The 25,907-nt window shown below is 38.6% G+C and overlaps 1 protein-coding gene across 6 annotated transcripts in view; it reads left to right on the forward strand.

Annotated features, from left to right (window-relative positions):
- BMPR1B (bone morphogenetic protein receptor type 1B) overlaps positions 1-25,907 on the forward strand; it is a 235,325-nt gene that overhangs the window by 53,102 nt on the left and 156,316 nt on the right. For 2 of the 6 annotated variants that reach the window (XM_058838508.1, XM_058838509.1), the window contains exon 3: positions 8,462-8,575. The exons of the other annotated variants lie outside the window; for them this stretch is intronic. The gene's annotated coding sequence lies outside the window, so the exon portion shown is untranslated. The remainder of the gene's footprint in view (positions 1-8,461; positions 8,576-25,907) is intronic. 6 annotated transcript variants of the gene reach the window in all.

Genomic DNA, 25,907 nt, shown 5'->3' on the forward strand with positions numbered 1-25,907 from the left:
ATATGTATTTTATATCTATATATATTATTTTTTTTTTTATTTTCTTAGGTGCAACCCAGGAGGAAAAACATATTTAACAATGACAGAAGTGCTCCACAGTCTTTTGTCTTTGGGCCTTACACAATGCATGCTATGATATCATAAATTTTGTAAAATAATGTGTATAATAACAATACAATTTATGAGTGGAAAACTGTTCTCAGAAACCCTGGACTTCCTTAGAGTAGGAAGCTTTATTGCACTAAGTTCACAAAGACTAGCTAGTCTTTTTGCTTCTTTTACTAGGAAGATTAAACAAACACCTTTAGAATGTCTGTAATGTGCTATCAAAGGTGAGTTGTAGGATGCCTTGCTTCTCTAAGGTGTTGTTTAAACAAATCTGTATTTGCCTCTTTCTAAGCAGTACTTTGTGTTATGTTTTTGACACAAGTGTCAACTTTGAGGGGGAAAGAGAGACATTAATTTTATATAGAGCAGTTTTAAAGCTTTTTCTAAACTTTTTGTAAGGTTTTTATATACAGCTAGGCAGCAACCAGACTTTTTACATTTCCCATCCTGAATTATTAGGACCACAAATCTAATCCTTCATCAGTCAATGTATCATATTTTTGGTTCAGGTTGTCTTGCTTCTTTCTGCAAGACATTATTTAGCTGCATCTGAAACATAATGCTGCTGGAGTCAATATATGTCTCTGTTTCTGAATTTTCAAAAAGTCTTCAAAATTCAAGCACCAAATTTTCAATAAAGATAATAGGACTTAGGACCTCTTACAAGCTTTTAAAATTTCAAGCCCTGTTCAAAGTAGGATGGTATGGCTGGGAAGTCAAAGTGATATGAACTGGAAAAAAAAAAATAATTGTTGTAAATGGTTCTTTTAGATGCCAGACCTTTCTGGCAATTTCCATAAAATTTCTCATATAAAGTAGATGTGAGTATTTTGTTAAGGAGTAAGTAGCTAGAATATTTATTTTAGTCCCTCAGCCTAGAGAAGTTACAGAGATTTAAGGAGTTTTTAGGCTTTATGGAATATTGTAAAATGCAGTTAGAACTTTTCATTGAATTCAAGATAACTTTTTAACATCTCATGGTTATTGCATCTGTTAAATATACCGGACTCATAGCTTCAGTGAAAAATCAGATTTTTAACTTGAGTGAAGAAATATTGCCCCAATGAGAAGACATGCTAGTGGCTTGAGGAAAGGAATTGTTATGAGTAGTTTTGTCAGATTTCTGCATGAACTCACTTTGTGCATGTCTTCTGTAGTGTTTTAATACAGGTCATCAAGTTTCCAGCACTGTCTAAAACTGTAATTCCAAGCCTTTCTCTGTGGTCAGTGTACACGGCGTTGCTCTCGCTGCTTTCTGCTCTAATAAGTATGCCTTCATATTTACATTTCCCATCAGAAAACGTGTGTTTTCAATTGCTGAGTGCAGGTTTAAAGATTTGCCTCCAAAGCTGGAAAAGTGTGCAGCGAGGTACATGTTCCTGTGGTACGTCCTCACTTCTGTCCAGCCAAGGCCAGCAGAAAAGGCATCTGCTGATGGCAGTGGGTGGTTGAGCACCACTGGTTGCATTCTCCCCTAATCTGGTACTCTCTGTTTTTTCTTATGCTAGAAATGTGTTTTTTGTAGTTTCAGTTATTAGAAGTTCTACCTTTCAGTTTTTACAGCAGTACATTTGACACGCTGCTCTTCTGTGAAGTTTTTAATATAGATGCACTGTTTTGACACATCTAACAAAGATATTTGTTGATACTCAGACATCAAAATCCTCAAATGGATTTATCTTCCAATTGGTATTTTATTTCAAATATTTTGTTATTTGGTTACTAATGTTGAGTAAATATGTTTGCTTCCTGTAATTTTTAATGCTCTAATATTTTATTTACATATTTAATTTTCTGTACATTATTAGCAGCATGTGTTCCTATCTAATTTTGATTTCCTTTTTTTATGCCTCTAATACAAGACGCATTGCACATTTTGAGGCTGGATGTTGGGTTTTTCTTTTGGGAATATCAGTTTAGAGAAATGGAAATGAATGTTCAATATGTTCTTTGTATCCCTTTGTTATGAAAAGCAGATGGAATGGGTGATTCCTACTTTTTTTACTTTAATGGCTTTCAGCTGCATTGAGCTCGTTATGTTTGTTATAAATATCATTCACCAGAAGAAAAAAGCTAAGCAATTAATATTGCAAAGCTGCAACAACAGAAAGTGTCACTTTGAGAAAATAAGTTGAAAGAAACCGATTTCAGTCTCAAGGTTTCCACAGCAATGTTATTTTTGATTTTAAAGTATACATATCTAAAACGCCAACAAACACGTGAAACCTTTGAACACTGTTACTCCACATACATCTCTGGCATTTATACACATGTGAAGAATTGCACTGAACTCCTGTGCTACCAAAGAAAAGAAAGGACCTTAGCAAATGTGGTACTGTGTGCAAAGAGCCTCAGGGCAGTAAGTAGATATTAGTTGTTTTTTTTTTTTTGTTTGTTTCATATAGATGTGAATTGTGAGAATTCCACTTTCCTTCTTTGCATGCCTTTTTTGCGTTCTTCAGTGCTTTTAAAATGTTTTCACAGATGTAAATATTGTCAGTGAGGGTTTGCATATAAAGACCACCTAGCGAACTCCTTTTATGAGGGTCACAGTCTTGACTTGAAAAAAAGAAATTTTTTGATGCCTGAAAGCAAAATAAGTAAATAAAAATATAAGGTAGACCTTTGACATTTTCTAGCTCTAGGCATATAAATATATATATATGCACACACACTGTGGGAATTTTTGAAAGAATGCAAAAATATCTAACCAAAAAGCAGCAGCAGATATGGAGATTTAGGAAATTTTTTGCATAATTCCACAAATTATGAAATTAAATTTTGTTTTTAAATGCTAATATTCTGCAAACAAAGTCTAAAAAAATCATCTGACATCCAGAAAGTTATTTTAGAGGCACTTTTTTTTCCTAGTTGTACTTAAATATATTTATAGGTATCACAGTAATATAAAGTTCAGTGATGCAAACCAAATTCACAGTAAAGGCCCTCCATCTGACTGTACACTCTGAGAACTTTATACCCAGTTTTCTTCCATTAGTGTGCGTGTAGTTAAAAGCTGCAATTAAAATGTCATCTGAGATAGGTGAGCAATGAATTTGTTTGAGACTGATCTGAGTCCAAAAGATTAAAAAAAAAGAAAAAAGGATCCTACAGTACTTCAAACATGATGCCTACTTCTCTTTGGCTGCCAAAATTAACCTTGAAGACCTCATTTAAAATGATAGAGATTTACAGCACTTATGTGCATAGTCAGTGAAGGGAAATGAAAATGTAATTGCAAGCAGTCATCACAAGCTCAGTCTTTCAGTTAGGTTCAGTTAAAAAAACCAGTTTATTATGAAGTGACAGTAAAGTTGGCAGGATTTTGTCAAGTATAAGCTAGAGCTGAATCAGCTGCAGGTAGGAGATAAAAGGCCCAATCCGTACCCCACTGAAGTGAATTGAATGCTTCCCAGCAGATCTAAGACTTTAACATTTGCCAAAAGATTTTGATTGTGTGTGGTAAGATTTTTTTTTAATTATTTTTAATTTCAGTAATTATTAGAAACACTGTTCATTTACATATGTTTAGAAAAGAAGAAATGTGTTGTGGAAGTCACTGTGTTGATGCCAGATCTTGGTGCCTGAGCCCTGGGTGTTTTGGAGAGTCCAAAAGTGCCTGTTACCTTGTGAGGCTGTGCTCATCAATACTTGTCACTTCATCTGCGCCCTGCAGCCTAGCCAAGCCCTGTGGATTTGAACCAGGTCAGATGTGAGAACTTGCTCATGTGTTTGTCAGCCTGGCAGAGCACACAATGATGTATTTATAGCTGCCTTGTACCAGCTGCAGGAAGAAGGATGATACCTGATCTGGCAGAAAATCTACCAAGATAAAATTACTTTAAAAAAAAAAAAAGAAAAAAAGAAAAAAAAAAAAATTATGTCAGCAGAATGGTTTGATACCTGTTCATGGTTTGCTCTTCTTTTTGTCATGAGCTTTCAGTGCTTTCTTAGGTACTGAGCATCCAGAAACTGTAGTTACCACCATCTCATTGAACATCATTGAACATATTACAGTTATTAATACTGCATATTGTTAATTAATTTATATTAAATATTTGAACTGTTCTGAAGTAAATTGGGAAATTTTCTGGAAGCTAGTATTTGCCAGGGTATAATTAGTAGAGATTTTTTTCCTGTTTTACTGAGGGAGAATTTTCCATGACAGGATGTTTTCTGCTTTCCCTTTCTGCTGTCTGCCCTCCCACACAAAACTTGTGGTTTTGCTTGCCATGACGTAAACAGGATTCACACTATGAAGACAGAATTATGTCAGAGGAATTTATTCAGGCATGAAACTTCTCTGCTTTATCAGCACAACTGGTGCCATGGTGAACCTAACTGGGGAATATGAGCAAGGTGTTTGACAGAAATGCCATAAAACTTGCTGTTGGACAGGGAGTCAGGGCCTTGTTGAAGTAAATGCACGTGGAACTGCACCATCAGGGCAGATGACAGTGCACTAGTATTTCTGATGGGTGAGGAGTTTCAAGAAAGGGTGAGGAGTTGCATCCTTTTAGATATTTGTTAGTATTTCCAAAGTTTGGTCAACATGTGGGCTTTTGGTAGACACAGAATTGTTAAAAGTTAGTTAAAGAGAAATGCAGGATGATAAAAATGCACAGTTCATTTCTCAGAAACGGGATGGTCTCCTGGGAAATGTGTTGGAAAAGGTAATTTGGGGTGGAAGAAAATTGTGAGAGGAGGTTGTTTCAATCGCAAGCACATATGCACACCTGCTGCTCTTCCATGTATAATCACATTACAGTCCAGGATAAAGGGAATAGAAAAGCCTATGCAGATTTCTGTAAGTGATCCCTGCAATATGAGATGTGGGATGTGAAGAGCTCTGGTGAATGCCAGTCGGGTTTTTCTGGGTTAAAGAAAAAATCACATTTTCACTTCTCGATTTTATAGCACACGATCTACACTGTTTATGTCAATAAATAAACTGAAAATAATCTCTCAGGAGCTGACATTTGCATGCAGCTGCAGAAGTGTCAGGAATTTCAGAGCACCATCTTGTTTTGCCTCTCAACTTGCAGCTCTGACTCAGGTAATGCATTGCTTATGTGTACCAATTTGGCAGCACCCAACAGGCACTGGTGACAATTTTCATCAAAGAAATACAGGGAAAGTGCACAGATTTAAAAGGATTTATAGAGCAAATTTGTGTTGGGACCGTTTCAATCACATAGTAATTTCCCAAGAAGGGTTTTGCAGAATTGCTTTCTTACAGTTTTACTGACTGGTGTCCATGGGCAGGAGTCAGATTACCAGAGAGGTTCTTACAGGATCTGTTGACAGCACAGCCACAAGTAGGCAATATCAGTGCTCAGGCAGGAGAATTTGATGAATAAGATAAACCCCATATAAACTAACAAGCATATCTCTTGGCTGTATGAAAGAAGATGACGGTGTTAAGGTCACGTTAAAGCCCTGAATTGTTTAGGAAAGCTTATGTCTCCCAGCTGGGATGCATCACACAGACAGTTCAGAATACACCAAAGTTTTGGCTTAAAGAAACACAGAAAGTCAACTTAGGTAATTTTATCTGCTGTGTTCCCTTGGGCCAGGGCTTTGGAAAGGAGAACAAGATCTGTCATTAGTCATCGTTGCCTCTTGTGAGCTATTAATTTATTATGCTCTTTTATGTCTGCATGCATTTTTGTAAATAGTGCTTAGATTAAAGTTAAGTGTATGTATTTGTAAAAACAGATGGATTGGACTTTCTTTTTCCTCTGAGTAGGGCTGGTACCATTTGTACTCACATTAAACATCTACACTTCACTGCTGTCTGTGAAAGGTTGGGTAAACTTAGAAGCAAGACTAATGGTTGGTGAGAAGAGTACATCGTAGAAACTGATTCCAGTTTTTCTCTCTTTGATTAACAAAGAAACAGCCCATGAGTGCTGGATAACTTTAGTGACTAGGTAGAACTTCATATACCTGTATACCATATTCTGTACTTTCAAAGGGCTTTTGGGGATGCTTAAGTGTTCCTCTATCCCAGGGCTGTGTGTACACAGTCATGAAATGGTCATGAGAGAGCTTTGTAGGAGCTCCTGAAGGATCTTTCAAGGTAAAGTCTAAATTTAGCATTGTTGTTTTATTAAATAATCTTTCAGCTATTCCAGCTTTTGATCCTGTTACAGCAGTGCAATGTGTTGAGGTAAATAGGAACCTTGGAAACACGGTGTGATGCTGCATAATCAGCTTCTCCAAAATCCGTGAATGAAACTGTGCCCTCATTGGAGGGAGCAGAGCTGGGATGCACACAGGCACTTCTTGAGCAGAAGGTGGGCTCAGCTCTTACAAATGACATTAAGCACAAGCTACATGACTGTATAAGTCTCAGGCAAGTCTGACATGTCTTTAGATGAATCAAATACATTCTGTGGCTGGTGCAGTTTGATGATGAGTATTTTCTGACTTCATTATGCCACAGGCAGTTACTGTACTATTTTTAGAGTATTGGCTTCAGTGAAAAATGAATTGAGAAGAAAAAGAATTGTGAGGGTATCTCACTGTGGATTCTGGTATTCAGCAGCTCCAGGCAAGCAAGGGAATGACATAAAATTAGGATGCATGTTTAGTTTAGTGTTTTGGCAAGGTAAAGGGTAGGTTAACAAGGAAAAGATAGGATTAGATAAACTCCTGGTATAATTTCCCTTTTAGTTTCTCATTAGGTTTTGCCATTTGGTATAGTTAACTGTGGCATGACTTTATGCTTTGTGTTGAAAGGGGTTGCTGTAATTTGTATTCAGGCTTTGGAGTGAACAGACTTCTGGCAGAGGGAGATCTCTGCAGAGAATGGATCCTGAAAGGAGGGACCTCAGGAGAAATCAGACCCGTGGAAAACCTGGCCTGTTTAAACAACATGACCTTTTCCACGCTGTGTCTTGGTTCCTGACTGTAACCCTTCAGATGCAGCTTTTTTTTGAGATTACTTTATGCCTTATTTAAATGTCATTTTGTCCATCTTTCACCTGTCAGAAATGTACAATGGAGGTTTTGCAGCTTAGCAGTGCCCCACTTATTCCTGTGGCGGTTCCTTAAAGAAAGGAAGAGTTGCTGAGAAAGAAATGAAGCTTTGAGAATGTGTCCCTGGAGATGAAAGGAGGGTGGACACACAGGCAGGAGTGCTTTGGCACTGCTGGAAGTTGTTGTATGGGTTACCCAAGTCAAACTACATAACAGTTTGGGCTCCCTTCTATGAAAGTTGAAATAATTCTGAGTTAACAGAGGTTTTTCACTCTTTCATAACTGAAAGAAAAGCTTATTTCACATCTAGTTATAACATTGCTGCTAAGCACTATGGAGCTTCTTTATCCAGGGCTCTGCTTTCTTCTGAGTGGGTTTTTGGGTAAATGGGATATCCCATTGTTGCCAACAAGGTTGTTCCGCAGCACAGGGAAGAGAAAATTCCAGTCTGTGTACGATGGAGAAAACTGTATCCGCACTCACACTCCCTGTGCCATGCATGCTGCCTTGGTATCTCTCCCAGCTCCCCCTTTGCTGTAGCAATGTTGGATTGTTGGAAATGTGAGTTTTTAGTTTGCATTGTTCATGAACAGATGGCTCAATTGCCAGTGGTTGGTCTTGCTGCTGTTCTGTTCTTCTCAGGTACCTCTCAGAGAGTGCTCCAAGCTGACAGCCAGCCTCATGTGCTGCTGTGAGGGTAGTGCTCCAAAGCTGGAGAAACCTGAGAAGGAGACACAGCCTTCCTGCAAGTAATAGATGGTTACTGTTTTAAATACAGGCAAGAGGGAAAAAAAAGATTCCTATCTCCCATGCAGCACTGGGAGAGAAGGCAGGGTTTTCCTGAGGGGGGAAGGTGTGTGTCTGTGTTGTCTGAAGAGAAAAGAGGTGAAAGGAGAGATGAAAAAGAGAAAAATGGGTTGGAGCTTTTGCATATCCTACTTAATCACAGTCATATGTCAGGCTGTTTAAGAGGAGGAGGGAGGGGATGGCTTGTTGAAAAGTGTAGCGTGCTGGAATTCTGTGAGTGAGTTGTGTGGTGAGTCCTGTGGCTTACTGCTGCCCTGATGAATAGAGCCTTTCCAGAGCTGCCAAGCCCGAAGCAAATGTGGTCAGGGATTTATTATGAAATGTACCAAACCTTGGCATGGGGCTAATTGCATATAACGAGAAGCGTGCTGGAAACTCAGACCTGAAAGGTGACAAATGCAGAAAGTATTCTATATCTGACGCTGCTGAAAGAGGTTTTGTGCAGGGGAATGTCTGTATGTCTGTGCTTTCTGCTAATGAGCCCCCAAACATAGCTCCATGTTTTTGTGTTATTTTGGTTAACATAGATGTAGATTTCTTGTTTTGGTTATTTCTTTCACAGCCAACAAAGAAAGAATAATTGCTATATGGCTGTAATAGCTGAAGTTCTCAAAGGAAGTGCCTGGGTGCTGTCTACAAATTATCTGATGCACACATTGAAAAATAGTGTGGAAAGGTATGAGCTTGGACACTAACAAAATACTGGAGCTGAGAGTTTGAAACTTGTGTATCAAAGGTTCAAGAGACAGCAAAAATTAAACTTTAGGCCTTGAAGAGAATGCTCTGTTCAGTATCCTCAGTGGTTGAGAAACAGATCTGTAGAGCAAGACTGGAATTTTTTCAAGTTTGAAAGTTTCTTAGACCTGCTGAATATGCATCCTTGTATGTGTAATGTTCATTATCATATTATATGGCATAGACCTGCACCACAGTGACATTTAGTCCAATGAAAAGCTTCTTGCTTCCTTTCAATGCTTCTTCCTGTTCTTCATATATATCCATAGCTGCATTTTGAAATCTTATACTGGTCTTTAACGTAAGGCGTAGATAACCTTTTTCTGTGTCATGCCGGGACAAAGACTACTTCTGTCTTTGAAAGCCATCAAACTGTCCAAATTAGTAAAATTTGGTACTTCAAGGAAGGGCAGGAAAAGAAAAACTGGGGAAAAAACCCCACAAGCAATCAAGAAAACCACAAAGAACCCCATGGGATGGATTCAGAATTTGATTGACTCGATGTTAAGTGATATAGAAGCTAATCAGCAGTGAAACATGCAAGAAATAGAAACAAATGTTACAAGATTTTATGCTATTATTATCTTTTGTGAGATTGTAAAATGTGTTGACAATTTTATTTTTTTTCAAAGGAGAACAGCTTCTGGGTTGATATTTTAGCCAAAAAATAAATATAAACCCATTCTGTTGCTTTTCTTCATAGGACATCTGCTTCTCAGCATTTTTAAAACTTCCTCATCTAATTATAGGGTCTGACAAAACAATGTACTATCTCACTTAATTTTCTCCCTGGTGGTGCCAGATTTACTGTACAGTGAGGTATTAGGGAAAGACAGGCATGCAAAGTCTAAGATCCCTTGGAGAGCCTCTTGAAGGCTTGTACAGCCTTCATCTCACTTTCCTTTATGTTTATCAACTTTATGTTGATGTCAGAAAAGGAGAGATTTACAAATGAAGCGAAAGAAATCTCAAGCAAACAGAAAGTAAGCACTCTGCACACACTTGCTCTTGTTCCAGCCAGAGCTTTTATGTGGAGTGTGCAGTCTAAGGCACTTGGTTCAGTGATCATGTTAGGCATGGTAACTTACTGTGCAACTGCTAATACAGGCCAGATAGGGTGTGCAAGAATTAAATACTATAAAACTATCCTGATGCAGAGACTTCTTTGAATATGGGAGGGTTATAAGACCTACCAAAGTTTTTAGTATTTAAAGTATGCAGTAGGTATCCTGTAACTTTGTTAGATTTATTCCTCTCAAGAACTTTTCTTGCTGGCTTTAGCAGCATCACAGAAATGCCATTTTCACTCAGCTCTTCTTGAACCATTTCCTAAATCTGTGAATCCCAAATAAGACTTGTTTTCTTTGGCATAGAATATATGCATGTTATATTTTACCTTTATTTTCCATGATAAATATCCAAGATTTTTATAGAAAGCTAGAAATAATTTTGATATCAAAATGTTGATGTAAGTTTGTGAAAATGTGTTGGGGGGGGGTCAATGAAAACTCTAAATTAAGGCTGTGGGAAAAATCCCATGGAGAGCAAAATATTACCCACACTGTCCTCTGAATAGCTGTATGTAAATATTGCTGGAAAGTTTTATGGTTTCTATGTTGTTATTGGTTAGCATTTGGTGCAACGTTTTATATATTCCTAATCCCTGTTTTTTATTGGACCTTTTCCCCCAGACTCCACCCCTAACCTATTTTATATACGTTTTTAACCTACCCTGGCCCTTGCCTTTTTGATGCACCCTATACTGTTGTTTGGCTGAAGTGTTTGTTGTTTTAGTATTAAAGGTTTTTATGTTTTGGGTCACCAAATTGTGTCCATTCCTGATTGATTCATCACCCTCTTGAGGACCTCTTGCTGAGGATCATGAGGTAGGGCCTGGTGTGCTACAAAGATGCTACCAGTTAGATCTGAACTCATAAAAAAGTTGTATTTGAAAGATACTGTGTAAAACAAAAGGAAGGGAAAGGACCACAGAGTCAGAGAATCTCTGTGTATTTTTAGAAGGTTTCACCTTCTAGAGCAGAAGTTGTTGATGATGGCTATTATCATACTTCATCTGTGCAAGTTACAGTAGCTCTTGTACCCATTGCGCCTTCTGTCCATTAATAGCCTGATCATCCTCCTGTTGAAGCTTAGCAGGAAATGGTGCTGGATTCCAGCAGAGCTGAAGTGTGCTGTAAGTGAGGGATGGTGATGAAAACCAAATGCAATGATAAATCATCTTCATTTGCACAGGCATAATGGTTGCACAACAGACCATAAATTCTTCTGATCTCTAAAGTGGTCCTTCTTGCTGCCTTTCTAGAAGCTGCTCAGAACAGATGTGAGGGGATGCTAAGTCTCTCAGTCCCTCACCTGCTCTCCCTAGAAGAACAGTGGAAATGGGATATCCAGTAGGATATGAATTGATTTTTGGAATCAACTTTTCAGCTAAGTGGTAGCCAAGTTCACCCCTCTTATTCCCTTGCCTTAGCATAAGACTTACACTTAAGAAGGACTCATAAAAGCTGGGGTTTTTACTTTGAGGACATTCTCTAATTCTGAAGGCGTCTGCTGAGGAAATTATTTGCCTTCTCAGTTCTTGAACCTAGTAAGCACTAAAAAAAGGAGCAGATACAAGTAATGCTGTGATCCAAGCCAAAAATAATAGTGAACAAGTTTGTTGTCATATACTAACTATATCAGAGGAGTAGTTAATAAGTTTATAACTTAGAGGCAGCATAAAATGTGTGAGATTCTTTTTACACTTCATCTGAACAATCACATGTGACAAATCAGTGCCTCTTAGGAACATGTGAATATAAAGACCATAGTAAAGGTAAAATAGGTGTGTGGGGTAGATGGCTCTTGCGTTTGTCCATGAGGCAAAATTTAGGGATGTTTCATGTCCTAGAACTAGCTCTGTTCCCTTGATAAGTCTGGACCATATCATCCCTTTTTGCATTGATACTGTTGTTGCAAGTTCATGGACAATACCAAATATCTGTGTGACAGTTTTCACCAAAACCAGGTGAACAGCCTGTGGCCCAAAATTTTTACCAAGGAGAGGTCAGAAAGAAAGTATAGGTGACTTAGCAGGCAGTTTCCTATGCAAGAATTCTGGAATTTTTCAAATATTGCTATTATTGCTTCATAGCTTAATAATCTTAAACATTAATTTCAGATGAAAAGTTAATAGCTTTTAAATCAAGCAACACAAGGTTATTCCTTAGCACTGTGTTAATGGACTAGAAGCATAAAAATAAACCTACTGTGAAGTTATACGCCCTGGAAAGGTGATTTCTGTTACAAATAGTGTCCTAAAACCATCTTTTAATCTAAAAGCAAATTATCAATATCTTCTTTGTGAATATTTAATATATTCAGTAATAGACTTACACATGGGACTGTGGTCAGTGTAGGCCCATAGGCCTTGGATAATGGTCAGGAATTGCTTAGGTCTGTGGTATCTACCTGTAAAATGTGATGCTCGTGGGAAATTTTCTACCTGTGCAGCTGTATCCCAGGCTTCCAAGTGAGTTTGACATGAACTGCTCAGGGGCAAGAGATGGCCAGCTTCCTAAGTGCTGCTGGAGAAAGTTCAATAAAACTAGCCTTGTGGATTTCATCTTATCTGATTCAAATCTGTGGATGGGGAAAAAGTTTTAAAAAATAAGTGAACAAACCAAAAACCGCAATGCTAAACCCCACCTGATTACTATTCTAGGACATGAAAGTAGTTTTCTGAAGTTTGGGTTAGAAAACTAGGTGTTCCTTTTTGTGAGTTTAAATTTCTTTCACTTGCATTATCCTAATGATTTCTGCCACTTTAATAATGTGTGAAATAGACAAAACCAAGCTATAATAGTCAAGGCACATGGAACGTGGCATTTTCCTTTGCTTCTGCCAGACATGGAGGTGCTGTGCAGTTATCACTTGAGGGATCAAGGGCCACATGCAGTGGCCTTAGACACATGGTGAAATCCCCTTGGGCTTCGGTGAGGCACACAAACAAACAGTGCTTGAAACATCTGAATCATGTGGCTTATTATTCAGCATGTTGTCATGTGCACTCAGAAGTTTGAAGTACATTCTTGTGAGTGGTACATGAAACAGATTCTTTGGTCTGTGTGGCACGTGCTGAGCGATGAGCAGAAGCCACAACAGATCTCATCAGCTGGCTGAAGTCTTTCTGTGTTGATTAAATCTGCACTTCTAGCTCTCCTGGCTTAATAAGAAGAGTTGTGACAGGGTATGTGAAAACAGGGATTGCTTTGCTTTTTCTTGTTGATCATTTTTGCTGATGCACTGCCTAGAGCAGCTGTCCAAGGACCTCCTTGCTGCGCTGCTTGGGATTCTTTACGATACAGAGGGAAACCGTGGGCCTGCCCTGAAAACGTCCTAGGAATCACACTTCCTTGCACTCTCTGTAGGACTGTGAGTGATGTGCAAGTATGCAAGCAACCTCAGACTTCCATGTTGTAGTTTTATGGCGAAAACCTGGGTGAAGTTAAATGACCTATGTTCAAATCAGTCAGCTAGATACTGGCTAATTCACTACAAACAGCTCTAGGTGAAAATGGGGGTTGTTGGCTGGTGAAGATGCTGTAGCAAAAACTGCCATGGCAGTAGAGTTGAATTTAGATGCAATTAACCATTTCTGCCTTCCTTCTCCAGCTAGGATAAATAGTTAGGGCTTGAAGCATGTGGCAATGGCAATTTACAGCCAGATGTTTAACCACTGCTGGTGAGAAGAATGGCAGGTTGTTACCAGGGGGGCTGGCTGGAGAGGGGCACACGGGGGTGGGAAGGAGGCCAGGGGTTAGAAATAACCTGCTGGTGGGGATCATTAGAGCCTTTATGTAAACATGTCTGGAATGAAAACAAGGTGGGTTGTTTTTTTTTTTTCCTTCGGAGACCTGTATGGCATCCAAGCACAACATTGCAGGCTGAGCTGCACGCTCCCTTTCAGAAAGGCACCACAGTGCAGGAGATTGGGTCCACAAGGCTGATTCAGTGCTGGCTTTGTGCACAGCAGCCACTCTCTACATCAGTTGTATTTTTGCAGTGGGGCTATAAAGGGTGGCAAAAAAAAAAAAAAAAGGATAGCAATCATCGAGGGGGAAAGTTCGTGATATGATAGCAGTGAACTAGAGTGACAATATTTAATTGAAATGATAGGGCCTTAGTTATAGATTTTTTTTTTTTTTTGTTTGAGGATGTTCATTTCATCTTCATGGGCCAGCACCTTCATAAATGTGTGCCACATGTAGGAGACTTGTTGCAGTAGTGCTGTCTGGTGCCAGCACACACTTGTTACCAGGAAACCCTGCCCAGAAAGGCAGAAACTCCTGTTATTCACTCTACAAGATGTCAAGTCCCAGCACAGTGCAGTCTGTACAGTCCTTTTGCCTCTTGTTGTGCCATGTTTTTTAAGGCCATGGCGACCCTGGCCAGAGATTGTCTCTCTCTCTCTCTCACCTATTCTGTTTTGACTTGGGTGAGGTACACCTGGTGGCCCTGGTACACAGCTTTGTAAAATGTTTGTGTCCATGCGTCTTGCACTGATCCTACCATTGTTTCAGATGGATGTGACTCCTTATACAAGTGCTCCACTGACCTTGGAAGATTCAGTGCAAGTTAGAGGTCTACACACAATGATCAACTTAGAGATCAGCTCTCATTTCATTGTCTTCTTCTTTGTGTGGTTTTCTTCCCTTTCCTCCCCACCCTCCCCCTTTTTTGGGGGGGGGGGTGGGGGTGTGGTGAAAGTCAGTAGAAGAAAGAGCAGAGGTTACAGCAGCCTGAGAATCTGAGATAGTAGGGCTGGGGATGCCACTCCTTGCTTTGCCTCACAAGAAGTCCAAAGAGGTTTAAACACAGTGGGCTTTGGCCAGTTCCCTCATCAGCATCATAAGCTGAGGGGCACATGGGATGTTACACCTGCTGCTCAGCCAAGAGACACTGAAGGGCTTCTCCCCACTGCAGAGCTGGGAACTAAGACAGCCTTCAGAAGTAGGGAAATGTATTTTTAAGGGAAGAGCAAAACTCAAAAGGGTGAGGGGCCTTTGGTTTGAGCACTATGTTTTCCTAGGTTGAAGGTAGGTAGGGAGTGAGGACCACCAAAGTGGTGGTCTATGCAGGAGAAGCTAAAAGGGACACCTGAATAAAGACCACGAGCTGTGGAGCCAGAAGTATCTGAAGGGACCAAAGCCTTGTGTTTTTGCCTGTGTATGCAGCTGAATTATTAGTGTAGTTTCCTGAGGCATCTGCTCCAATGCCTGTTCTAATATTGCAACAAATACAATAAGCTTTAGCATGTTTTACAGAACGTCAAACAGGTTAATGAAAAAAGAAGAAAATCTGTCTTGTGTTTTTCCCCACCAGTGAATCTAAGCAAATTACAATGATCAATGTCAATTAGAAGCGAACCTTATTCCATTTAGTGTTTAAATATTAAATGGAGAGTATCACACAGAATTGTGATGTACTGAGCATGTACAAAAATTACTTGGGAAATGAGATGTGATACACAGCCCATATTTTGAAATACATGAGTTCACAAAATGCCACTGATGACACTGCTTTACACTTGAACAACTTTACTGAGGATTAAGAAACATTGACCTGTTGAAAAAGTTAAACCCTGCCATTTTTGGTTACTATCTTTTCTAAACACTTATTAACATATTGTTTTTGCTCACGTTTGAAGGAAACAAAATTTCAGCTGCCCTAACCACATTAGGTCAATAGGCAGTTTCTCAGGACTGCTGCTATTGGCATATGCTCTTGAAAGCTTATTAAGAGAGAAGAGAGCTTGATCCAATTATTACATTTAATGAACAAAATCTTCCTGGGATTTTGTGCAAACAGTAGATTGTTGAGAACTGTATGAAATCTGTGGGAGATGTGAGAAACAGGTCGTATGGCCTAAAATCAGAGCCACTCTTACAGAATTAGTTTGCTTTTCCTCCAGAGATTAACACTTAGAAATTCTGGGCTAGATTTCAAGAAGAGTGAACTCTAACCTGTGCATTTTCCCTTTGCTTGTTTTTCTTAACCTGAAAACAGCTTTAAGAGTGCTTGCAATAAAATGCCAGGAAAAATAAAACGAAATTAAATAATCCATTTCCAAGCTTTGGGAACTACTCTTTTCAGTTTATAAAGAAAGCTAAAAATACCTCCTACACTCAACTGCCTCAAGCTGAACATGTTCACTATCAGATATGCCCAGGTTTTTTCTGCCTCAAGTGCATGCCCCTGCAGAGCTGCCCTTGCCCTCCCCAGTGATTTGTGCATGTGTAGCACTCCTGGAACCTGCTCCTGGGTTAGCAAATATTTTTGTTTGCTGTATAGATAGGACAGGAGAGGTCCAGACTTCTGCTCTTCTCTCCTTCCATCTACATCCTGGAAGAAGACTTGGACCCAGTGCAAGTGTGATTCATATTTACTACCCAAAGGGTTATTTTCTTTTCTTCTCAGGTATGGAGCATGAAACTTACAGCACAAAGAATGTCACAGTAATAGCTACATGAGCAGAATGTAAGGAAAGCCTCAGGAACTGTACCTTCAAGATGGTGCATTGTCAAAATTTGGATGTATTTGGACTTTCATTGAGCTAAGTCATGATAGGCTGGACCAGAAGTCAACCCCAGGTCCAGAGACATCCAGGCTTGGATAATTAGACAGGCAGGGGCTTTACATATATTCCAGCATGCTTTTGCTGCAGCTTTGATGCAATTTTTGGTTATTTTTTGGTAGAAGTAGCAGCACAGTAATTTAAAAGCTGTCAGTTGGCCGTACATTTTAAACATGTGTTCTTGGTTTCCCATCCTTCTGTCTCTTGACTGTTGTTGAGGCAGTGCATACAATTTGTATCTGATATCAAGTGTTTTGAGATACTGAATGTGTTGAGAAAAGGCATGTATCTTAACATACTGCTGCTGCCCAAGGGCTAGGAAATACAGAAAACACACACATGAAGGTTTTCAAATGGCTCATTTTAGTTGTTCCTTGAGGAGAGATTCCTATAGCTCTAAAGATTTACAGCTTCCTGTTCATTTGTGTTGTCTCCTCTTGTCAGTGCCAAGACAGATTTTTTTTAAAGGTGTGGTTTTGTTCTTTAATCAGCCTAAAGTGTTTGTTTATTTTTCTACAATATACTGTCTTCTAGTGCATAAGAACTTGAAAATTAAATTGGGTAGAAGATCATCATATAAACTGCATTGAGGTTCATTTTTTCTGCTTTTTATTACCCTGACTGAGAGCACTCTGGTTCTGGCATCCTGGACATATTGGATAGAAACGCATTGCAGAACTGTGAGCAACTGTAAAAAGTTGAATTGGATCGGAAGCTAGCATGTCTTCAGTTAGAAGAATCTGTTCGCTTTTCTTTTTCTCTGTCTTAGAATATATAATTCTTTTTAACCTTCATTCTTAGTATGACTCATACTACACTCCATGGAGAATCCTATTTGCTTCTTGATAACATCTTGTAGCAGCATGAAAAGTATCTTTAGACCATTAGGAGAACAGGGTTCCGTGTGCAGCAGCAGTTCAGATACTGAGGCCACCACTCCTGGGTACTGGTCCACAGCCACTTCTTGGTGGCAATGATCAGTTTCTGTCTCATCTCCTCCAATTATGGGTGCTCATTCTTACTACTGAGCTGCTCCAGTAAAGAAGGCAGCCCTGCTGGTAGCGTGGAGCCAAGGGTTGGGTGATGGGCAGGAGGTGGGATGAGGCAGGATGCTCCTCAGTTCCATTTTCTCACTTCAAACCTGGGAAGTGTCTGATATGTTGTCCATAAGGACTGCTCACAGATATATCTGGAAGTCTGTTAGTGCACTTTTAGTTTAAAAGGTAACATTTAAAAGGTAAATTAAAAAATGCAGCATTTTGCAAGTTAGCTAAGGTTCTGTTGGAAATTTGCCACCACCAGAGAATGGCAACTCAAAATGTCTCATTTTCCAGTGTTTTGAGTTAGTGACTTGGGTTGCAGCAGATTCATGACCTCAAACACTTGCTTCAGACACTTTTCTTTCTGCCTTGGTATGGTAGCTGATCATATGGATACAAACTGGGCATGAGACTTCTCATCTGGAAAGGTCTGTGATGAAGACGTGTAGGGACAATATTTGCAAGTGGTGTAGTTAACACAGCTGGCACTGTGTCAGCTTTCCTTTACTGGGTTTTGGGCAAGAGAGAGCTGTTTTTAACTTACGGCAATTAGAATACGGTTCTAGCATTTTCACCAACTACATCTACTTTCCCCCACTCTGACTGACCTCTTCTCTTTTAAAACTAATTGGTCATGTACAAGCAAAAATTTACTTGGAATCTTCTTTTTTAAACAAATATTTCATTGGGAAGTGTGGTGCTTCTAGGAGTGTTTCATGTGAGGTGACAGATGCTAAGTGCAGTGGCTCTGAGACCGCTCTGTTCCAAAGAGGTTTATTTATTTTCAAGGAGGAGCAATTTTTTAACAGATGTCATAATAAGAGAAAAACTTCTTCAGCATTGTGGGCTGTGTGAGAAGGATATTCATTTAATGAAGGAATAATTTAATGTATAGTTGCATCAATGGACAGATGTTACACAATTCAAAAAGATAATCTGTGCATGCTTAGCAAATAACAATTAATGTTGCAGGACTTGAGACTATTATTGTCTCCCTAGAGGTAGTATTAATTAAGAGGCTAAACCCAAGAACAAGGTGAGACATTATTTCCACTTGGAGAACTTGTTAGAATAAATTGATTTTTTGTTAGAATTTGTCTTTTATTCATGTATCTTGGTAAGCATATTAAGTCAAAAGTGGCTTGTGAACAGCAAAGCATCTAAATCTTTTTTCCTATTTTTTGTGAGCAATTGGTTGTCTTTGGACAATGTACTGAACACTTGGACTGAAGTAAAATTAAAAAAGGACAGCCAGTTTTATTCTGTGTATTATTAGAAAGGTCAGCTAGTGCTGGTATTTCTCTTATTACAAAAATTGTTTTGCCATTTTTGTGTTACTTTTTCCCCATGCTATCATTTCCCTGCATTTCGCTGGTGTTCATTCTGTATATTTGCTTAAGAGAAGATAATTCTTGCAGCATGGTTTGCACCTGCCCTTGTCTCAAAGACCAGTTTTGGCCTTTGGAACCTAAATCAAATGGATTGTGTTCCCTAAAATTGGATAATTTCTGCTACCTCCTGAAGGATTCAATAGATAAGTAAATTCAAAGGCCTTAGTAGACTATAGTTCTGCCAGATGTTGAGCATGTTTTGCAAGGAACTCCGTGCCTTCAAATCTCTTGACATCTAGGACAATTAAACTGGTAAAGTCTTTGCGGAACAGCATGCCAGAAGAATTTATTTGTAATATATGTAGAAAGTGTATGGATATTTAACTACTTGCAGATAAGCAGAAAACCTGGCTTCTTTTTTCACAGGGCTTTCTACTTGTAGCTAATTTTAAAAATAATAAAAAAGAAATCTTGACTTTTTCTCTCAGAAATTAAGAATGAATGGAAATTTATTCAGGTTTTTCTGGATCATTTGTTCTTTACAGAATGAAGATGCAAAAGAATTAGTAATATAACAGGATGACTTGTGCACAGAAATAGACTTTGCAGGCTTCTTGGTTTTCACTTGTGGTGGCTGTAATTTTTCATTGTTTTCTGAGTTCCATAATATTTTGTTTTCCTATAGAAACATCTGTTCCCATATTTCATAAGTATGGCAGCTTTTGCACTGGGAACCATTTATTTTGATGCAAACATCATAACCCAAACGCTTTAAATTATGAATTTTGTTAAATCAATATTTAGGAAACAGTTGCTCATGGCAGGAGGTCCTCTTTAATATGTGAATTATAAACTTGGAGGTCTCTTTTCTTCTCCAGATTTTTTTCCCAAACATATTTAATCCACAAGACTAGAAGGTGAAAATGAATTCTTTGTGCATTGCTGAAACTTGAGAGCACTGTCAAGGAGTGAAATTTTCCAGTTTTCTCAGTACCATGCATTCAGTAATATGCTTTTTGGAAAGCATTTGTAGAGTATCCTCTTATCTCTCGTGTTTCCTCACAAGAGAGTTCACATTTGGATGTGTATTATTTCTTACGATTTACGCCAAAGTGCAAGAACACTACTTGGAGTTTTGGAGCAGGGAAATCCTGTAGTGCAGCTAAGGTGAAAGTCAGTTCCCTTGTGTTGTTCATCTGATGGAGAAACATTGACAGACTGAACAAGGTGGTTTTTGTAAGGCTCAGTTTGTGTAAACTGCAATGACAGTGAGTGAGCAAACCTCAGCTGGATACAGAGCGCACTGAGACAAGCAGTGAACGAGTTCATAGGTTGGAGCCTTGTTTTGTAAGATGAGACAGGACAAGGACAAGCTGCCTTTCACGTATGTAATCCCTGGGCCGTCCTGGAGCTAATTGAGATGTTATTTGAAGGAGTGTAACCATAAAACAGAACTTTTGCTTGAGATCTTCAGTGCCAGTTTCATGTATATTCTGAATTTATCATCAGTGCACACAGTGTTTTTTTTGTTTGTTTGTTTGCTGTTCTATTTATTTATTATTTTTTTCCCCCCTCTAGTTTTCTTTGGGTTGATTCTCTTCCAGCATCACCAGTTTTCCTGCTGCCAGTCCTGGCCAAAGTACTGTTATTACATGATACTTTATGTAGACTGTTGACCAGGTTCATACAGAAAACTTTGAGTACGATTATAAAGAAACATATTGTCTGGGTTTTGTGTGAACCTTAAAGACTGCAAAGAAGTCTGAGTAAAAAAAATAAAAACAAACAAAAACCAGGTTATTACTGAATTCAGAAATTGAAAAGAAATATTCCATCTGCTAAAAAGGCTAGTGTATGTATAAAGGTGGTATTTTTACAAAAGGAGTAATTCTCTTCAGTGAATCAAGTCAGATGCTGATTGTAATTACAAGATCCTCATGTGTAGGGAACTGTCATATACAGAGGTAAAAGTGGACCATGAAAAAATGGCTATATATTGCTTGCTCAGTAAAGGTTATGCTATTATGACATGGATTGAAGTGATGTAGTCACAAGCCACCCAAGTTATTCAATATCAAAACCATTTTTCCAGATCCCTGCACAGGCAATGTTTTCCTCTAGCACTGGGATATCAGGTGATATCAGCTTATCTGACTTTATCAGGTTTTCATAAATAATTTCCTCATTCTTCATGAATTTATTCCTTATAGACTCTCTTCATTACTATCTGTATCAGAGATAGTAGTAGCTTATGTCTGCATCACACCAGCTGGAAGGCATTTGGCATTTTACTTTGTGCAGGGCAAGGTCCCACATTTAAGTGCAGCTTCATTGACACTACAGCTTTTCTGTATTTTTTGGCAGTAGGTATTTGTTTCAGTGGTTAGTGATGAGGATGTTACTCTTGTCCTAGAAAATTAAATTTTGCTGGAATTTTGAGAGCATTTCCAGAATCTGATGGAGGCAGTGCTGTTCAAACAGAAGTGCACAGCAAGATTTGTTTTATTGAGACACTTGCCTGGCAAGCTGTCTGTCCTGTAAGTGACCCAGCAGGCATTGTACAAACTTTGACAAGCCCTGGGTGGTTTTGATGGAAGGGAAAGCAGTGAAGCGCCCCAGCAATTCTGCTCTGACCTTCCTACCTAATCTTGTTGCACAATTTGTTCCTACAGCTAAATTTCTTGAGCCACACAGTGTTTTATTTCTGATCTTTTTCTGTCCAGTACTGGCCTTTCTGCCAGTTTATACTGCCATCTGTCTTCCTGTCTGATTTTGAGGTCTTCCCCTGCTGTGGTTTTTTCCTTATCAATACTGCTCCTTTCCAAGCTGTATTTCCTGTCTGTGACTATGTAAAGGAATTGAGTAAACTCTCATTTCAGTGCTTGCTCATTTGCAAAGGTAATCCACTTTGCCTGAGACTTGCTTGCTTTTGCTGAGCATATGATTAAATTTGACTTGGATATCTTCCCTGAGATCAATTGCTCATTTTAGCTGTTGTTTTTCCCTAAGTGTCTTGGGGATTTTCGTTGTTGCTGGTTTTCCTTTTTTTTTCCCCCTTCCCCTGGCTTCCTATCACTCATGTGCTACCAAAACAAACTTGACATTCAAGCGGGATAATGTTATCAGTTTCATGTTGTACTGTTCTGGGCACATTCTACTTCATTCTCCTCCTATCAGCACCAGCAAGCCAAGCAGTTGCTAAGTATTTGAGACATTGCTGTACGTGAAAGAGAAGAATGGTATGCCTTTTTCTCATTTATTAGTATAAGTAAAACCTTTTCGCTGTTGAGGCAACATTAATGTTAGCTTTCTGAGAGATTAAAAACACAGCTGTTGCCTAAAGTTTTTAACTTAATTCAAGATCATTGGGTTTTTTTCTTCTTGTTTTTTTGTTTCATTTGTACAATCAAAGCAAGTAAGACTAGAGAGTTTGTTGAAAAAGTTGTCTGATCCTTCTGCATATCACAGACTCTCATACTTCTTGCACTTACCCTGTATTAAGACAATAAATTACATGTGATTATTGCAAATTTTTACTTTACCATTATATATATATATATATATATATATATATTCTGGAAGGTTTTTTGATACTTTAGCTGTTGATATTATGAGTTGAAGAATTCAACATTCCTGGCCTTGGTTATTCAGAACACTGAGTAATCATCCTTTCTGGAACATCTGTCCATAGCTGAGAGGGTTTTTTATGCCTTCATCAGCTGAAATAAGACTGGATTTTCTTCCAATGGAAACACTTGGGAAACTGAAAAAAAAGTCTGCTCCTAGAGCTTCTCTAAGTTAAATAAATTGAACTTTTAATTGCTTACTATAAGTTCTTGTTTTCTTTCTGAATTTAAGTTATCATTTAAAGGTGGAACAAAAATTTCTAAGCTGATTTTGGTGTCAATAATGTTGTGCAGTGGTTCTTTTGATACAGATGTTACTGGTAGAGCTTGGATCTATATTAGTGATGAATCTCAAATCAGCCAGTCTTTTGAATAGGTGCTTATTAGTTTTTTTAGCATCAACCTGTTTGGAACAGAATTTTGGGTAATAAAAAGTGAGATGGCACAGAAATATTGATGTTCTCAATTGTAAACCCTTGTTCAATCTGATAGATTTGCTATGCTTATCAGAGGATGAAAACAACTTTGTTTCCCTAGATGTATTTTACATAAATCCATGATGTCTGGCATTAATATAACAACTGTTCATTGTTTCTGTATCAGTTGAATCCCCTGAAAATATCTCCTTTCCTTGCTTGAATCAGTGTTAGGTCACGTGCTGTCAGCACCTGGTTATTCCCAATGAGATGTGAACAAATGGTACTTCATTTTCCTGTGGTAACAATGTATTCTCTTGATTTTCTGGGACCATGTACAATTAAAGGCTATCACTGTGTGATGAGAATGGCCACTTCTGTCTTTCTGTAACCTGTGAGTTAGAAACTTAATGCCTTAATGTTGTTGTTAGATCATACCCATCTTGTAATGTTGATAACCACTGTGCCCAGTACCCTTGAAAAAGACTGTGGCATTAATAAGTAAGATTTTTTTCTTATCTTTAGCTTCACTATTTTTAGACTTACTGAAACTCGTCTAGGTCCCACACAGAAATTGAGACAATCAAGAGTGTTTGGTGTCCCTGCCCTGGATGTCTAACACTTGCAGGGACAAGTGTTTCCTGCATGGGAATGAAATCTGGCCCCTAGGTCCCAGCCCATGTGTCCCCCTGGTCATCTGCATCTTGGTCAGTTGGGGGAAGGAAGAAGCTGTAACATGAGACACCCTTCCACAGCCAATTAAACTTCTCTCCAATTTACACAGTATGTTTCCCCCAAAGACTAATTTTACACACCTGTAGCAATCCTCTAAGAGTTGGTGTACTCAGTGAAATTGATTCTCTCATTTTATTCTGTTCACTTTTAAAATCCTCTTTCATTTGACCTCCTGAACAGTCCTAGCAGCTGACCCAAGCCTTCTGCCAGTAACCCATGTTGCCACAGGACCTTTTCTCTGTAAGGCTTCAGCTGTGTCTCTCTTTTGCCAGGTGCCAGAAGATCAAATTCCTGATTTGCAAGCACCCGGTAACACAGAGTAATTTAGAAGGGATAGCAGTGGCTGTCAAGGAGTATCTTGGGAAACAGAAGTTTTTACCAGACCGTGTGGGAACAAAGTTCACATGGGTACAGGTTCTGCAATTACAGAAAATGGCAACAGTCTATTTCAAGAAAAATATTTGAACACTTCTTGGTGTGTTTTCCTTTTGACAGCATGATAGTTTGTCACTCCCCTTTTCTTCAGTGCTAAATTTCTAGGCATAGAAATTTTGCTTTCTGATGTAGCTTAAGGAAATCTTTGAAGTGAGGTACATTAGCATATAAACTTTGGAACCCTTTGGTTGTTCTTGGGTTGGGATAATAAGTGTTTGTTCAGGTGCCCTGTCTTAGGAAGTGAGTGTTTTCTGCCTTGTCTCAATACATTAACTATTGTGCCGTATTTTCATTAAAACACCTGTTGTATTTTTCAAACCTGGGCTTATTTCTAATTTGTGTTCCTCCAAATTATAAATTCTCAATGTCCTTTTGATCTTTCCTGCTTTAAGTCTGAATGAAAGTGTTCCTTGCATGTATATGAATGTCTTCCTCCCTTGGGGGATTCCTTCCTGCCTGGCAGAGAACATGGAGCTGGATCAATCTTCTGTTGCTTAACAGTGTTAAAGATTCCACGGGCTTTATCTCTTACCAGTTCTGATAAAATGCTTGTTCCAGTTGTGTGGCAAACATCCATGTTTGGTAGCTGGTGTCTAATGAGTCAGGTTTTTGTTGGGCCAGCCATATGGGTAGTGAATCTGAAGCACTCTAAATATTGTCAATTTACTTTGTGTTGAGGAGCTGTGCACTTGCTTGGTGTATATGAAATAGATTTGATATGCAGAGGTTTCTTTTTATTATTAATTACACAGACTTAAGCCATCTGTGTAGTGATTGTGCATTAAGTAAGGTGCAGGAGATGTTCTCCAGGACAAATGGGTATTTTATGTAGGTAGAAAAAAAAAGGATTTTGGAAAATGAGAACACACTTAAAGTAGCTGGCATATATTATAACCTTGAATTTTGTAAGCAGAAAGGGTGTGAATGGAATGATACTGTATGCAAGCAGAAATTTTAAATGTACACTTTCTGAGAGAATTTTTTAGAGAGAGATTATATTTCCTACATATTGTATGTGTGGTTTTATAGAAGATTTACGTTCGGGCTTTAGTAAGATTAAATAGCACTGTGAAAAATCAGTGTAAAAATGGGCCACAATAGGAAGTCTGTAGGATGTGTGCACAGGCCAGAGGGACTCAACATTTTCTTTTTTTTGTTTGTTTTTTCTGCATTTAAGTGCTCATTTGCAATATTGCATTAATGTAGGGGTTTGGAGCGAGTTATAAAAGGAGTAGATAACAGCTTGCTTTGGCTGTAAAGCTGCACTCTCATTTTTTTGGCAGTAGGTAAAAGGGCTGATTAAGAGAATGTATTTCCTGTATTTTCCAAATATAAACCAGATACTCAGCCATGAAAGTCATTCACTGTTTTCCAAAGACTTATATTTTTTTCCAATGGGAAATTTTAGTTTGGGTGGAAAATGTGTTAGTCTTTATGCACAAAACAAGCATCAAGAAAAGGCGATTATATTAGGTTTTTTCCCTTCCACACCCTTCTTCACTCCCTCCCTGGATTCTAATTATTTCTGGCTTTGAACAGATGAGATCCCCTAATGACCACATTAGTGCTTTTAATCCTTCAAAGCAGGAGTGAAAGTACAATTACTGTACATGAATATCAAAAATACTTCAGTTCAATCAGTGTTTTTGATGGTCCAGATTTCACATAAGTTTTAGAAAAAAAGATATAATGTACAGCTGTGGGTGGTCCATACTGATGGTTGATGCTTTCAATTTTAAGGTCATCCCTTTGAATACTTAAATTGTTGTTCCTCTTTAGATGTGAAAGATCAGGGGTTTTCCAGATCCAGTGTGTAAGGACTGGTTTTTGGTGGTGGTCTTCTCTTGACCCACTTAGAGCCACTGCTGTGTTTTCCTCCGGTGGTTGTGGTGATTTTGAGTAGTTTGGAGAAGCTGGGAAGAGCTTTGCCTGTTTGCACAGGCAAAAATCTATTCTGTTGATAGTCACATTCTGCCAATGATGCTGTGCTGATGAGTTTTATAATGGACTTTTGGATGACATGATAGGCAAAGTGTCATAAGCAGAGGCCAATA

The sequence above is a fragment of the Poecile atricapillus genome, chromosome 4, assembly GCF_030490865.1.
Source record: "Poecile atricapillus isolate bPoeAtr1 chromosome 4, bPoeAtr1.hap1, whole genome shotgun sequence".
Taxonomy (NCBI): Eukaryota; Metazoa; Chordata; class Aves; order Passeriformes; family Paridae; genus Poecile; species Poecile atricapillus.